This window comes from Cupressus sempervirens, chromosome 4 (genome assembly GCF_028749045.1).
Source record: "Cupressus sempervirens isolate cs-2001-9-10 chromosome 4, ASM2874904v1, whole genome shotgun sequence".
NCBI classification, from domain to species: domain Eukaryota; kingdom Viridiplantae; phylum Streptophyta; class Pinopsida; order Cupressales; family Cupressaceae; genus Cupressus; species Cupressus sempervirens.
The window spans coordinates 872,335,915-872,346,924 of NC_143121.1; positions in this window are offsets into that span (position 1 = coordinate 872,335,915).

Here is an 11,010-nt window from a genome sequence, read left to right on the forward strand (position 1 = left end):
TACTTTCAAGTCATCCCTAACTATTGGAAATTCAAGGAAGAAGAAGAAGAATTTTCAAATCAAGAATGACAATGATTATGAGTCTAACGGTGATGACCTAGTGATGCAGGGAGTTTGGAGAGTCATAACTTTTGACTTGAATCTGGGTTTTCTTAGATTTTTCTATTTATTTTTTTCAAAATCTATAGTTGAGGTGGGTTCCAACTCAGCTAGCTCTGTTGGGGCCATTTTGATTTTTTTTTTGAGAGTCAAAAATTCCATCTTGACCTCTGAATTTTAGTTTTAAAATATCTTAGATGTTTTTTTGTTTTTTCTACTTTGTAATAACTTCAAAATTTCTTTCTAAAATTTTAGAGATTAGTTGGCAATTTGCATTTTTGGTTTAAAGGGTAGATTTAGGAAACTTCAAAATTTCTTTCAAAGGTTTTTTGGAAGTTACCAAAAATGACATGTTTTTCCTATTGTCAAAATTTGCCAAATTTGGAAATTTCCTATTTTTTGTTGTAGTTGTTATTTAATGGAGTTAGAGATCCATGTAGAGGAGTTTTTCAAGAATGAAGAATTGGGAGTTTGAATCTGTATTGTGTTTTGTTATGAATTTATTAATTTATCTATGAGTTGAGATTGGCCTGCTACATCATTGCTCTAGGAAACTTTGAAATTGCTTTTGGAGGTTTTTTAGAAGTTACCAAAAATGGCATGTTTTTCCTATTGTCAAAATCTGTCAAATTTGGAAATTTCCTATTTTTTGTGGTAGTTGTTATTTAATGGAGTTAGAGATCCATGTAGAGGAGTTTTTCAAGAATGAAGAATTGGGAGTTTGAATATGTATTGTGTTTTGTTATGAATTTATTAATTTCTCTGTAAGTTGAGATTGGACTATTACATCATTTCTCTAGGAAACTTCAAAATTTCTTTTGGAGGTTTTTTAGAAGTTACCAAAAATGACATGTTTTTACTATTGTCAAAATCTACCAAATTTGGAAATTTCCTATTTTTTTGTGGTAGTTGTTATTTAATGGAGTTAGAGATCCATGTAGAGGAGTTTTTCAAGAATAAAAAATTGGGAGTTTGAATTTATATTGTGTTTTGTTATGAATTTATTAATTTCTCTATGAGTTGAGATTGGCCTGCTACATCACCTAGAAGATCTTAAAGCATTTCTTGCTAAGAGGCTACCAAGAGGAAAGGAAAGTATAAAGGTAAACTACCTCTTATTTTTTTTACATGTAACAAGGTTGGTTACATTTCTACTAGATGTTTTGATAGAGACATGAACGAAAGGAATGATTAGAGAGAGAAGGAATATCAAGGAAACAAAGACCATAGAGAGAAAGGAAAGAAGGCGTGTTACCTAATTAGGGAGGAAGACTCTAAGTATGATGATACTGCTCAAGATGAAGGTGAGGAAGTAGTATATGTTGCAATGAAGGAATATTTTGAAAAATAAGAAAGGTATGTAGTAGAAAAGTCATTGATTTATCAAGTAGGTGAAAAAGATGCACAGATTATTGATAGTGGTTACACTCATCATATGACCAATGATATAGGTAAATTTGAAATATTGAACATTACAATGGTGGATTTGTAAAACATGGAAATGGTGCTCTACATCTTGTGAAAGAAAAGGGTTCTATTATGTAGAATGAAAAGATCAAATGTGGCAATGCATATTGGGCACAAGGACTGAATTATAACTTGTTGAGTGTTACATAGTTGAACAATACAGGCCATCGACTAGAGTTTCAAAATAAAAAAGTGAAGATATATGATGGGTTGGATCCTATTGAGGAAACATGTTTTATTGCACGAGTTGAAGATGTTATGTCATGTTAATTTTGGTAACATAGTCAATATTAGTAGGAATAGAAGAGTGACAGGTTTACAAAGCTTATCTAAACCTAATAAAGTGATGTGTAAGAAAAGTCAAATTGGGAAAAATAACTAAGTCAAGTTTCAAAAGTAAGTATTTCTCATCTAGTGATGTAGTTGAATTGGTTCATACTAATCTATGTGGTCCTATGAAAATTCGAAGCTACTATGACAATATATACATATATATATATATGTAAATATGTATATATATATGTATATACATATAAATATGTATATATATATATATGTATATACATATATACATATATATACATATACATACATATACATATATACATATATATACATATATATGTATATATCTATATATGTATATATGTATATACATATTTACATATATATACATATATACATATACATATACATATATACATATATATGTATACATATATATGTATACATGTATACATATATATGTATACATGTATACATATATATATATATATATATATGTATATATATATATATATATATGTATACATGTATACATATATATGTATAATTATTTCTCAAGGATGATGTCTATTATTTTTTTAAAGAAAAATATGATGCTTTTCAAATGTTCAAATGGTATAAGACAAGAGGTGAGAAAGAAACTGGTAAGAAATTGAAATTCTTGAGATTAAGTAAAGGAGGTGAGCTTATGTCTGATGAATTTAATGTCTCTTGTAATGAGAATGGAATAAAGAGACAATTGTCTACATTGAGGATACTACATGAGAATAGAATTTCTAAGAGAAGAAATGTATCCATTGTTGATTATCCTAGAACACTGCCAATTGACAAGGAGGTTTTATATATATACTAGAGAGAGGCTATAAATAAAGCATTCTATACATTAAACCAAGTACAATTGAAGAAAGGTACAAATGGGACACCTTATAAAAGTAGGTATGAACATACATGAATGTAAGTTATTCCAAAATATTTTGAATTAGGTGTTATATTATGAAAGATGGTAGAAATGGTAAATTTTAGTTTAAAAGTGATAAAGGCATATTCCTAGGTTACTCTACTAGGAGCAAGGAATATAAATTTTTGAACAAGGTAACTAACAAAATAATTGAAAGTGCAAATGTGATAATTTATGAGTTTGTAGAGCATACTGATGAAAAAACTAAGAAAGAACTTGAAGATTGCAATAGGTTTGTCTATGTACACAAAGATGTTCCTAATACTTTATTGAGTACATTGCCTGATCAACGGCTAAAAGTCACCAAGCAACAACACCTACTACCAAGCAACCAGTTGAGCATGCACCAAGTTCAAAAAATGAAAAACCACTGAGAACCAAGCTTGTACTAGAAAAATATGTTAAAAAGAACCATTTGACAAACCAAATAATTGGAAAAAATTATGTTGGAGTGATGACAAGAAGTAAGTTGAGAGGCAATGCATGCTTGATTTATAAATTTTAGCCTATAATAGTTAAGGATGCATTAGAGAATGATAATTGGATTAATGCTATGTATAAGGAGATTGAGGAAATTGAGAAGAAAAATACAAGGACATTTTTATGAGATCCAAAGAATGAAATGTGATTGGTACTAAGTGGATATTTAGAAATAAGTTGAGTAAAAATGGAGAAGTAATAAGAAACAAGGCTAGACTAGTTTGCAAGGGTGATGTACAAGAAGAAGGCATTGATTATGGAGAAACATTTGCCCTTGTTTCTAAACTAGAATGTGTAAAGATATTATATTAGCCTGAATGCTAATGGAGCTACATTGGGGGAGTATCCCAAGCATTGGAGAGTATTGACATATTGCATTCATGACTATTTTTGTCATTGATGTCAACATAGCAATAAGTTTGTGAAGACTAGTAGAGTAGCAGACAGAGATATTAGTTGTACAATCAAGGTTTTGATTATCTAGTGATGCATAAATTAGGACATGTTCTAAACTATGTCCTAATGATGAGGTTTAATACATGTGAAGTAGGATGAAGTTGTACAGAAGATATGCCTAGTTACTAAGAGCAGTGTAGAGATAGAGTACATAAGAAGCAATTTTTGGTGATTGCATTATATCATCTAGTAGAGACATAATCTAGAGTTGCATAGTCAGTTAGTGATACATGACAATTTGATGGTGATGTCACTGAGTGCACAAGCCCTATTATCACACGTCACACGTGTGAGAAGTTGTATAGGTTGTGAGCCAACTATGCTATTGTAGATGAGAATCAATTAATTATCTTATTATAATTAATTGGGAAAGCCTCAAGGCTAACTCAAGGAATTATTTTGAAGATATGGTATAAAGGAAAGATGTTTTCTTTATTTTTCATATATGGAATGTGTTTGGAGCATGCGAAGTGATTAAGGAAGTGGGAAAAGGAGTAGAGTATTTTGGAGAATGTGAGTAAGTGATCCAAGGGATTATTGGATGCAAGATTTTTGATCTGGTTACAAGATCAGAAGGAGGAAAAGTCTAGTTGATAGGACAAAGAAAGAGGAATGAGAAGTACCATTCATTTCTATTATTTTGCAAGGAATAATATGGAGATCATTTGGAGAGTGGGTCCATCTACCTTCCACAACTCCTACAAGGTTGGCATAACTCCTAACAAGGTTGGGATCTCCTAACAGGGATTTAAAGTCTCCTAATAGGGTCAATCCTCTAACAAGGAATAGTTATATTAGTACATGATATTGTGGGTACTATCCCCATCGAGGTTTTCCCTTTGATCAAGTATTTCCCTAGTTAACATATCTAGTATTATTTTACATGTGTATCTTGTTATGGGTCCTGATTATATTTCCCATATGGTTAAGATTTATTAAGGTTAATAATTATTATAATAGTTGGATAATTGATTCACCCCCCCACCTCTCCATTATATTGGTAGACTATATATTCTAACAATTGGTATCAAAGCATTAGGTCCTTGTGTCATGCCCAAATTTTACAATGCAAAACACAACCAACAAATTTTTGTGAAAGGTAAAAAATAATACATATAGACCTATGTTTGTTATGAATACTCTATCGAACTATGTTGTGTTTGGAATATTATAACTCATGTTTTCTCAAGGGCATTCTGAGCTACTTATTTGATTATTGAGTTTGGAAGACAATACCTAATGATGTTTAAGAGCATTAATACTATAATTAGGTCTTAGGTCTCATGGTTAGAATGATGGTATTTCTAGAATATAATTTGGGAATAATAATCTTAGTGGATGCAAGAGAATTCATTTCATTTGGGGCTGTATTTTTTTGAAAATCAATAAGATTCCACAAAACTACATTGTTAAGGTTCAAGTGGTATCATCATGGACCAGATAACATGGTGAAAGTTTGTTTTCAAATTTTATATCTTATCTAGACAATTACACATTGCCTGGGTACTTATGAAATGCCCATTCTTTATAAAGATTCCCCAATAAGGGAAGATGTGTAGCCATGCATGTATGTTCCAAGTATTAGTTTATCATGCAATATATATAATATTTTTTTAATCCATATAATATGCTTGATTCACTACTCACCATTTCCACCCGGTCACAAAATTATAATTTTATTTATTTATTTATTTATATATATAAACATTAACTAACCACATTATTCCTAAAATACTACTATCAAACATTAAAATTTTATATTAATTAAAATTTAAATCGCATAAACCTAGTAATGTATACTTACTAGACTATCCAACTATTTTCCATTTCCTATTAACTAACTTATTTCTTACTAACCATTAAAAAAAACTACTTAAAAAAAATTACTTATATACTAAGATATCTACCCTTTTCTTAACACCCTACCTACTACCCCTTAACACTATCACCACACTCAACCTCACTGGGCACGTGGGCCCTCCCTCTCCCATCTACCTTACTGAATAAACTTCTAATATATCACTAATTCTTAACTCTCCCCACATTGATAAATTTCTAACAATTACACTAATTCCTAACTTTCTAAACTAACACTTTCCTATCCATACCACTAAGCGCTAACCTTTTTCCATCTCTGAAGACATGATGCATGCCAAAAAATAGCTTGCTAGGCATGTGGGGATATGGAGAGTAGGCCGTCCCATGGTCCTTGGGTGGCACCTAGAAAGGTGGGTCAAGGGGGTGGAAGAGAATCATGTGATTCTCCTCCCCATTTTCACCAATTGCGATCCCCTCTTGGTTGACTTATGCCAAACACATGGGGGAGTGGGGGGCAAATCACTTGGAAAGTACACCAAATGGAGGGCTGTGCTATGCCAGGCTTTGTTAGCCTCTCATGCATTTATGAAGAGGAACCTAGGCGTGGATGAAGGGAAGAGGAGGTGGGGACCACTTCCCACTTTTCTTTCTTAAAAGGTTTGATGTAAATTTTGCCAAACCTCTTGAATATATTATTGTTTAAGGACTGAAATATTTTTAGATCTGTTCCCACTTAACATGGTTTGAACCTTAACTACTTAATTACTTTATATAATTTATATTTAAAATTTTGTCAAGCCTTATCTTATTCCATCATGTCAAATCAACCCTGATGTTTCCTTACAAGATTTTTTTGTCAATGAAATATTTTATATAAGGAAACTCAAGTGTGGAAACAACTTCCTAAACTAATCTCTTAAGGAAAGCATTGTGCAAATTCTTTTAAAATTCTTACAATTTCAGATTCATTTTCAGTAAAATAACAATATTGCAATCAACCATGAATACAAAAAATAGATAGAGAAATAATAACACATAAACACAAAGATATGTCAGTGGGGAAAAACCCTTCTATAAGACAACCCCATCCCTCCAAAACCTACACAATGTATTATCTTCAACTCAAAGGTTATAACACAATTATAGTGCAAGCTCTTTCAGGACATGGGAGACTTATCTAGTAGCAACCAACAATACACTAATCACACTCTCACTCCCTCACATAACTATTTATAGCCCTCAAAGTGCTTATATAATGTACTTTCCATTTTTAGGGAATCTTCCAAAGATAGCTCTTACATGTCATAGGAATCTGTCATAATCGTTTCGGTCATGATTTTTTTACAAATAATTAAATCTTCCAAAGATAACTCTTACATGTCATAGGTGTTAGGAATAAGGTGTCTCAACCTTGTATAACTCCTATTCTTATTATTTGTTTTGTAAAATGTATTTCTTGCAAATAATGTTGATGTGTCGACATCTTGAATTCTGTGTAAGGAGGTCATGAGTAAAATGGTTATGACAGATTCCTATGACACATAAGAGCTATGTTAGGAAGATTCAATGATAGGTGAAGACATGTGGCAACTAAGATATTTGAGTACTATACACTCTATGCCTCAAATTTTTTTTTGGGGTTCCTATTTTCTCGGGGAATGGTAAAACCCTAATACAGTTTACCTTTGGGAGTAGCCCTAAAGTGAAGCGCACGTTATAAGCATTTTTAGGGTTATAAAGAGAAGTGATGCGAAAAAGGTGTATTGTTGGTACTGTGAGTAGCTACTGGAGTCTTCTATTGTCGATGTTGAACTTGCATTGCAAGTGTATTGTAACCTTGTGTTGAAGATAATACATTGTGCAGGTTCTGAAGGGGTGGGGTTGTTTTACCGAAAGGTTTTTCCTCATCGACAAATCCTTGTGTTATGTGTTCCTTTCTCTGTCTATTTTCTGTATGCATGGTTGGTTGCAATATTGTTGTTTACATGATATTGAATCTGTAAGTTTAGAAGATTTTAATAGGATTTGCATCATACTTTCCTTATGAGATTAGTGTAGGAAGCTGTTTTCGCACCTAAGTTTCCTTACAAGTGGTATCAGAGCTTGATCAACTTTTGATCCTAGTTGTTGGGTAGGGGTTTTTGAGCTAATCTCAAGTTGAGTGGGAGTCTTATGTAGAGCATCCTAAATCTTATTTGCAGATTGAGATGGCGAGTTCATCATATGGAAGAATGGAGGTGGAGAAATTTAATGGCACTAATTTCAAGTTGTGGAAACTCAAGATTGAAGACATGTTGGAAGATTGTGACCTATGGGAAGTGACTACAAGTGCTACAAGACCAGAAACTATAGCCCAAGAAAATTGGGATATCAAAGACCGTAAAGCTAAGGGTCTCATAAGACTCTATTTAACCGATGCAGTCCTTCTTAATGTTCTAGATGATAAAACCACATATAGTTTGTGGGAGAGACTTGGGGCCATGTATCAGGCCAAATATTTGGTGAACAAGTTGTTCCTGAGGAAAAAGTTGTATTCTCTGTGAATGGAGGAAGGTGGATCCTTAACAGATCATTTAAATGCATTTAATCTGCTGGCTGCACAATTGACATCAGCTGGTGTCAAGTTAGAGGAGGAGGATCGTTGCTACACACTTTTGTGTTCTTTATCGGATTCATGGGACCATCTTGTGATGGCTCTCAAAAGCACATTAGTCACCTTCAAAATGGATGATGTGGTGTCTTTGTTTCTATCAGAGGAGATGCAGAGAAAGGCTTTCATTTTGGAAAAAGAAGCCCTTGCTGTTCATGGGAGATCCACGAAAAGAGGGAAGAAAAATGACAATAAGTCAGACAATAAGGGTAGATCCAAATCCCATGGGAAGTCAAAGACTTCCAATAAGTCCAAGGCAAAATGTTGGAGCTTTGATAAGACTGGGCACTTCCGTAAAGACTGTAAAGAGCCTAAGAAGAAGAAGAAAGCCTCATATTCTGGTTCTGAAAAATCTCAAGAAGATGGCGATGCATTAATCGTAGCTTTGGCAGCCCATGCATTTGATGATGTGTGGTTGGTTGACTTGGGTGCATCTTTTCACATGACCTCTCATCAAAATTGGTTCTCAAAATATGAAGAGTTCAATGGTGGAAAGGTGTACTTGGGTGATGATTCTCACCTAAAGATAGTTAGACATGGAAGGGTCACTATCAAATTTCCTGATGGACAAGTAAAGGGAATCAATGGAGTTATGCACATTCCAAGTTTGGCACGAAACCTATTATCTGTAAGTATGCTGAATGATGTAGGTGTGCAAGTTGTTTTTTCTAAAGATGGATGTAAGCTGATGAGAGGAGCTATGGTGCTTGCTAAGGGTACTAGGAGAGGTACTTTGTTTCAGCTTGATGCATACATTTCTCAGTGTAATAGTTCTTCTATTTCAAAGAAGAGAGCAACTATCACTTCATCCCCACCATCTGAATGAGCAGTAAAGAAGACTGTGATTAGTGGTTTTGATGGTAGTGCAACAAGTGTACCTAAGGGTGCAAACACTTTGGAAGGAAAGATTCCTACAGAAAATAAAATGTTGTGGCATATGGGATTTGGCCACATTGGTGAGAAAGGTCTCAGAACCCTAAAAAATAAAAATCTTGTTGAGGGGTTAAATGATTGCAATCTAGAGTTCAACTTCTGTGAACACTGTGTATATGGTAAAAAAAATTGTGTCCAGTTTTACTCTAGTTCTCACAAATCTTCTGATGTTTTGGATCTTATTCATTTTGATGTATTTGGTCCTGTAAAAGTTCCTTCAATCTCCAAGTCTGTATTTTTTGTATCTTTCATAGATGATTATAGTAAAAGGACATGGATTTATTTCCTTAAAAGTAAGACACAAGTCTTTAGTCGATTCAAGGAATTTAAAGACATTGTAGAGAATCAGACTAGTAAGAAGATTAAGTGTGTGAGAACTGACAATGGTGGTGAGTTTTGCTCAGCAGAGTTTGAATAGTTCTGTAAAGAACAAGGTATCGAGAGGCATAAGAGAACTCTGTATACCCCATAGAAAAATGGAGTTGCAGAGAGAATGAACAGGACACTGATGGAGAAGGCTAGGAGTATGCTTAGTGGAGCTAGTTTAGAACAAAGGTTTTGGGCCGAAGCTGTGGCCATTGCTTGGTATCTGGTTAACAAATCTCCTACATTAGCCCTTGTTGGTAAGACACCCATGGAGGTGTGATTTGGTAAGAAGCCTTCAATTAGAAATATTCATGTTTTTGGTTGTGAAGCTTATGCACATGTTCCAATGGAGAAAATGTCTAAGTTGGAAAACAAAGCTGTTAAATGTATTTTCATCGGGTACAGTGCTGGTGTGAAAGGATACAAGCTTTGGGATCTTGTGACTAGTAAGGTGTTGTATAGTAGAAATGTTATTTTTAGAGAACTAACATCTTCTCCTATTGTGCTACAACTAGATGAAAAAGAAAAGGAAAAAGATGTTGTTCAGTTGCCTCCTACCCCTAAGAAGACTGAACAGAGAGACCATGTTGGGTCTAATGATGAGGAGAGCTCTAGCAGCTCTGATAGTTCAAAAGAAGAAGAAGAACAACCTCAACCTCAGCCCTTGAGGAGATCCACAAGAGAAAGAAAGCAACCAGAAAGGTTTGGTTATTCTATGTTGGATTCTAGTTGTGCTTTTTCTTTGATTACTAACACTGATGAGCCTAGATCTGTGAAAGAGGCTTTGGGCATGGAAGATGCAAGTTCTTGGATTGAGGCTATGGATGATGAGATGGCTTCATTAGAGAAAAACAAAACATGGGACCTTGTACCTTTTCCTAAAGGGAGAAAATTTGTTGGCTGTAAATGGGTGTTCAATAAGAAATTCTGTGCAGATGGCAATGTTGAAAGGTACAAAGCTAGATTGGTTGCAAAGGCGTATTCACAGGTAGAGGGAATAGATTATGGTGAAATATTCTCTCCTATTGAAAAGTTTAAATCCATTATATTTCTATTATCTCTTGCTACATCAGATAATTTAGAGATAGAACAGATGGATGTGAAGACAACTTTCCTTCATGGTGATTTGGAGGAAGAGATTTATATGTCACAGCCTAAGCACTACATTGTTAAAGGTAAAGAATCCTTAGTTTGCAGATTAAAGAAGTCTCTATATGGTTTGAAGCAATCTCCTAGGATGTGGTACCTTAAGTTTTATGCCTTTGTGTTGTCAATTAGATTTGTAAGAGTGAAATCAGATCATTGTGTTTATTTCAGAGTTGAAAATGATCGCCTTCTTATCGTTGCATTATATGTTGATGATATGTTGCTGTTTGGGAAGGGTAAGGGTATGCTTTTTGATTTTAAATCTCAGTTGTCAGTACAGTTTGAGATGAAATATCTTGGGGCACCTAGGTACATCTTGGGTATGGAAATTAGTAGAGACAGGTCTAACAGA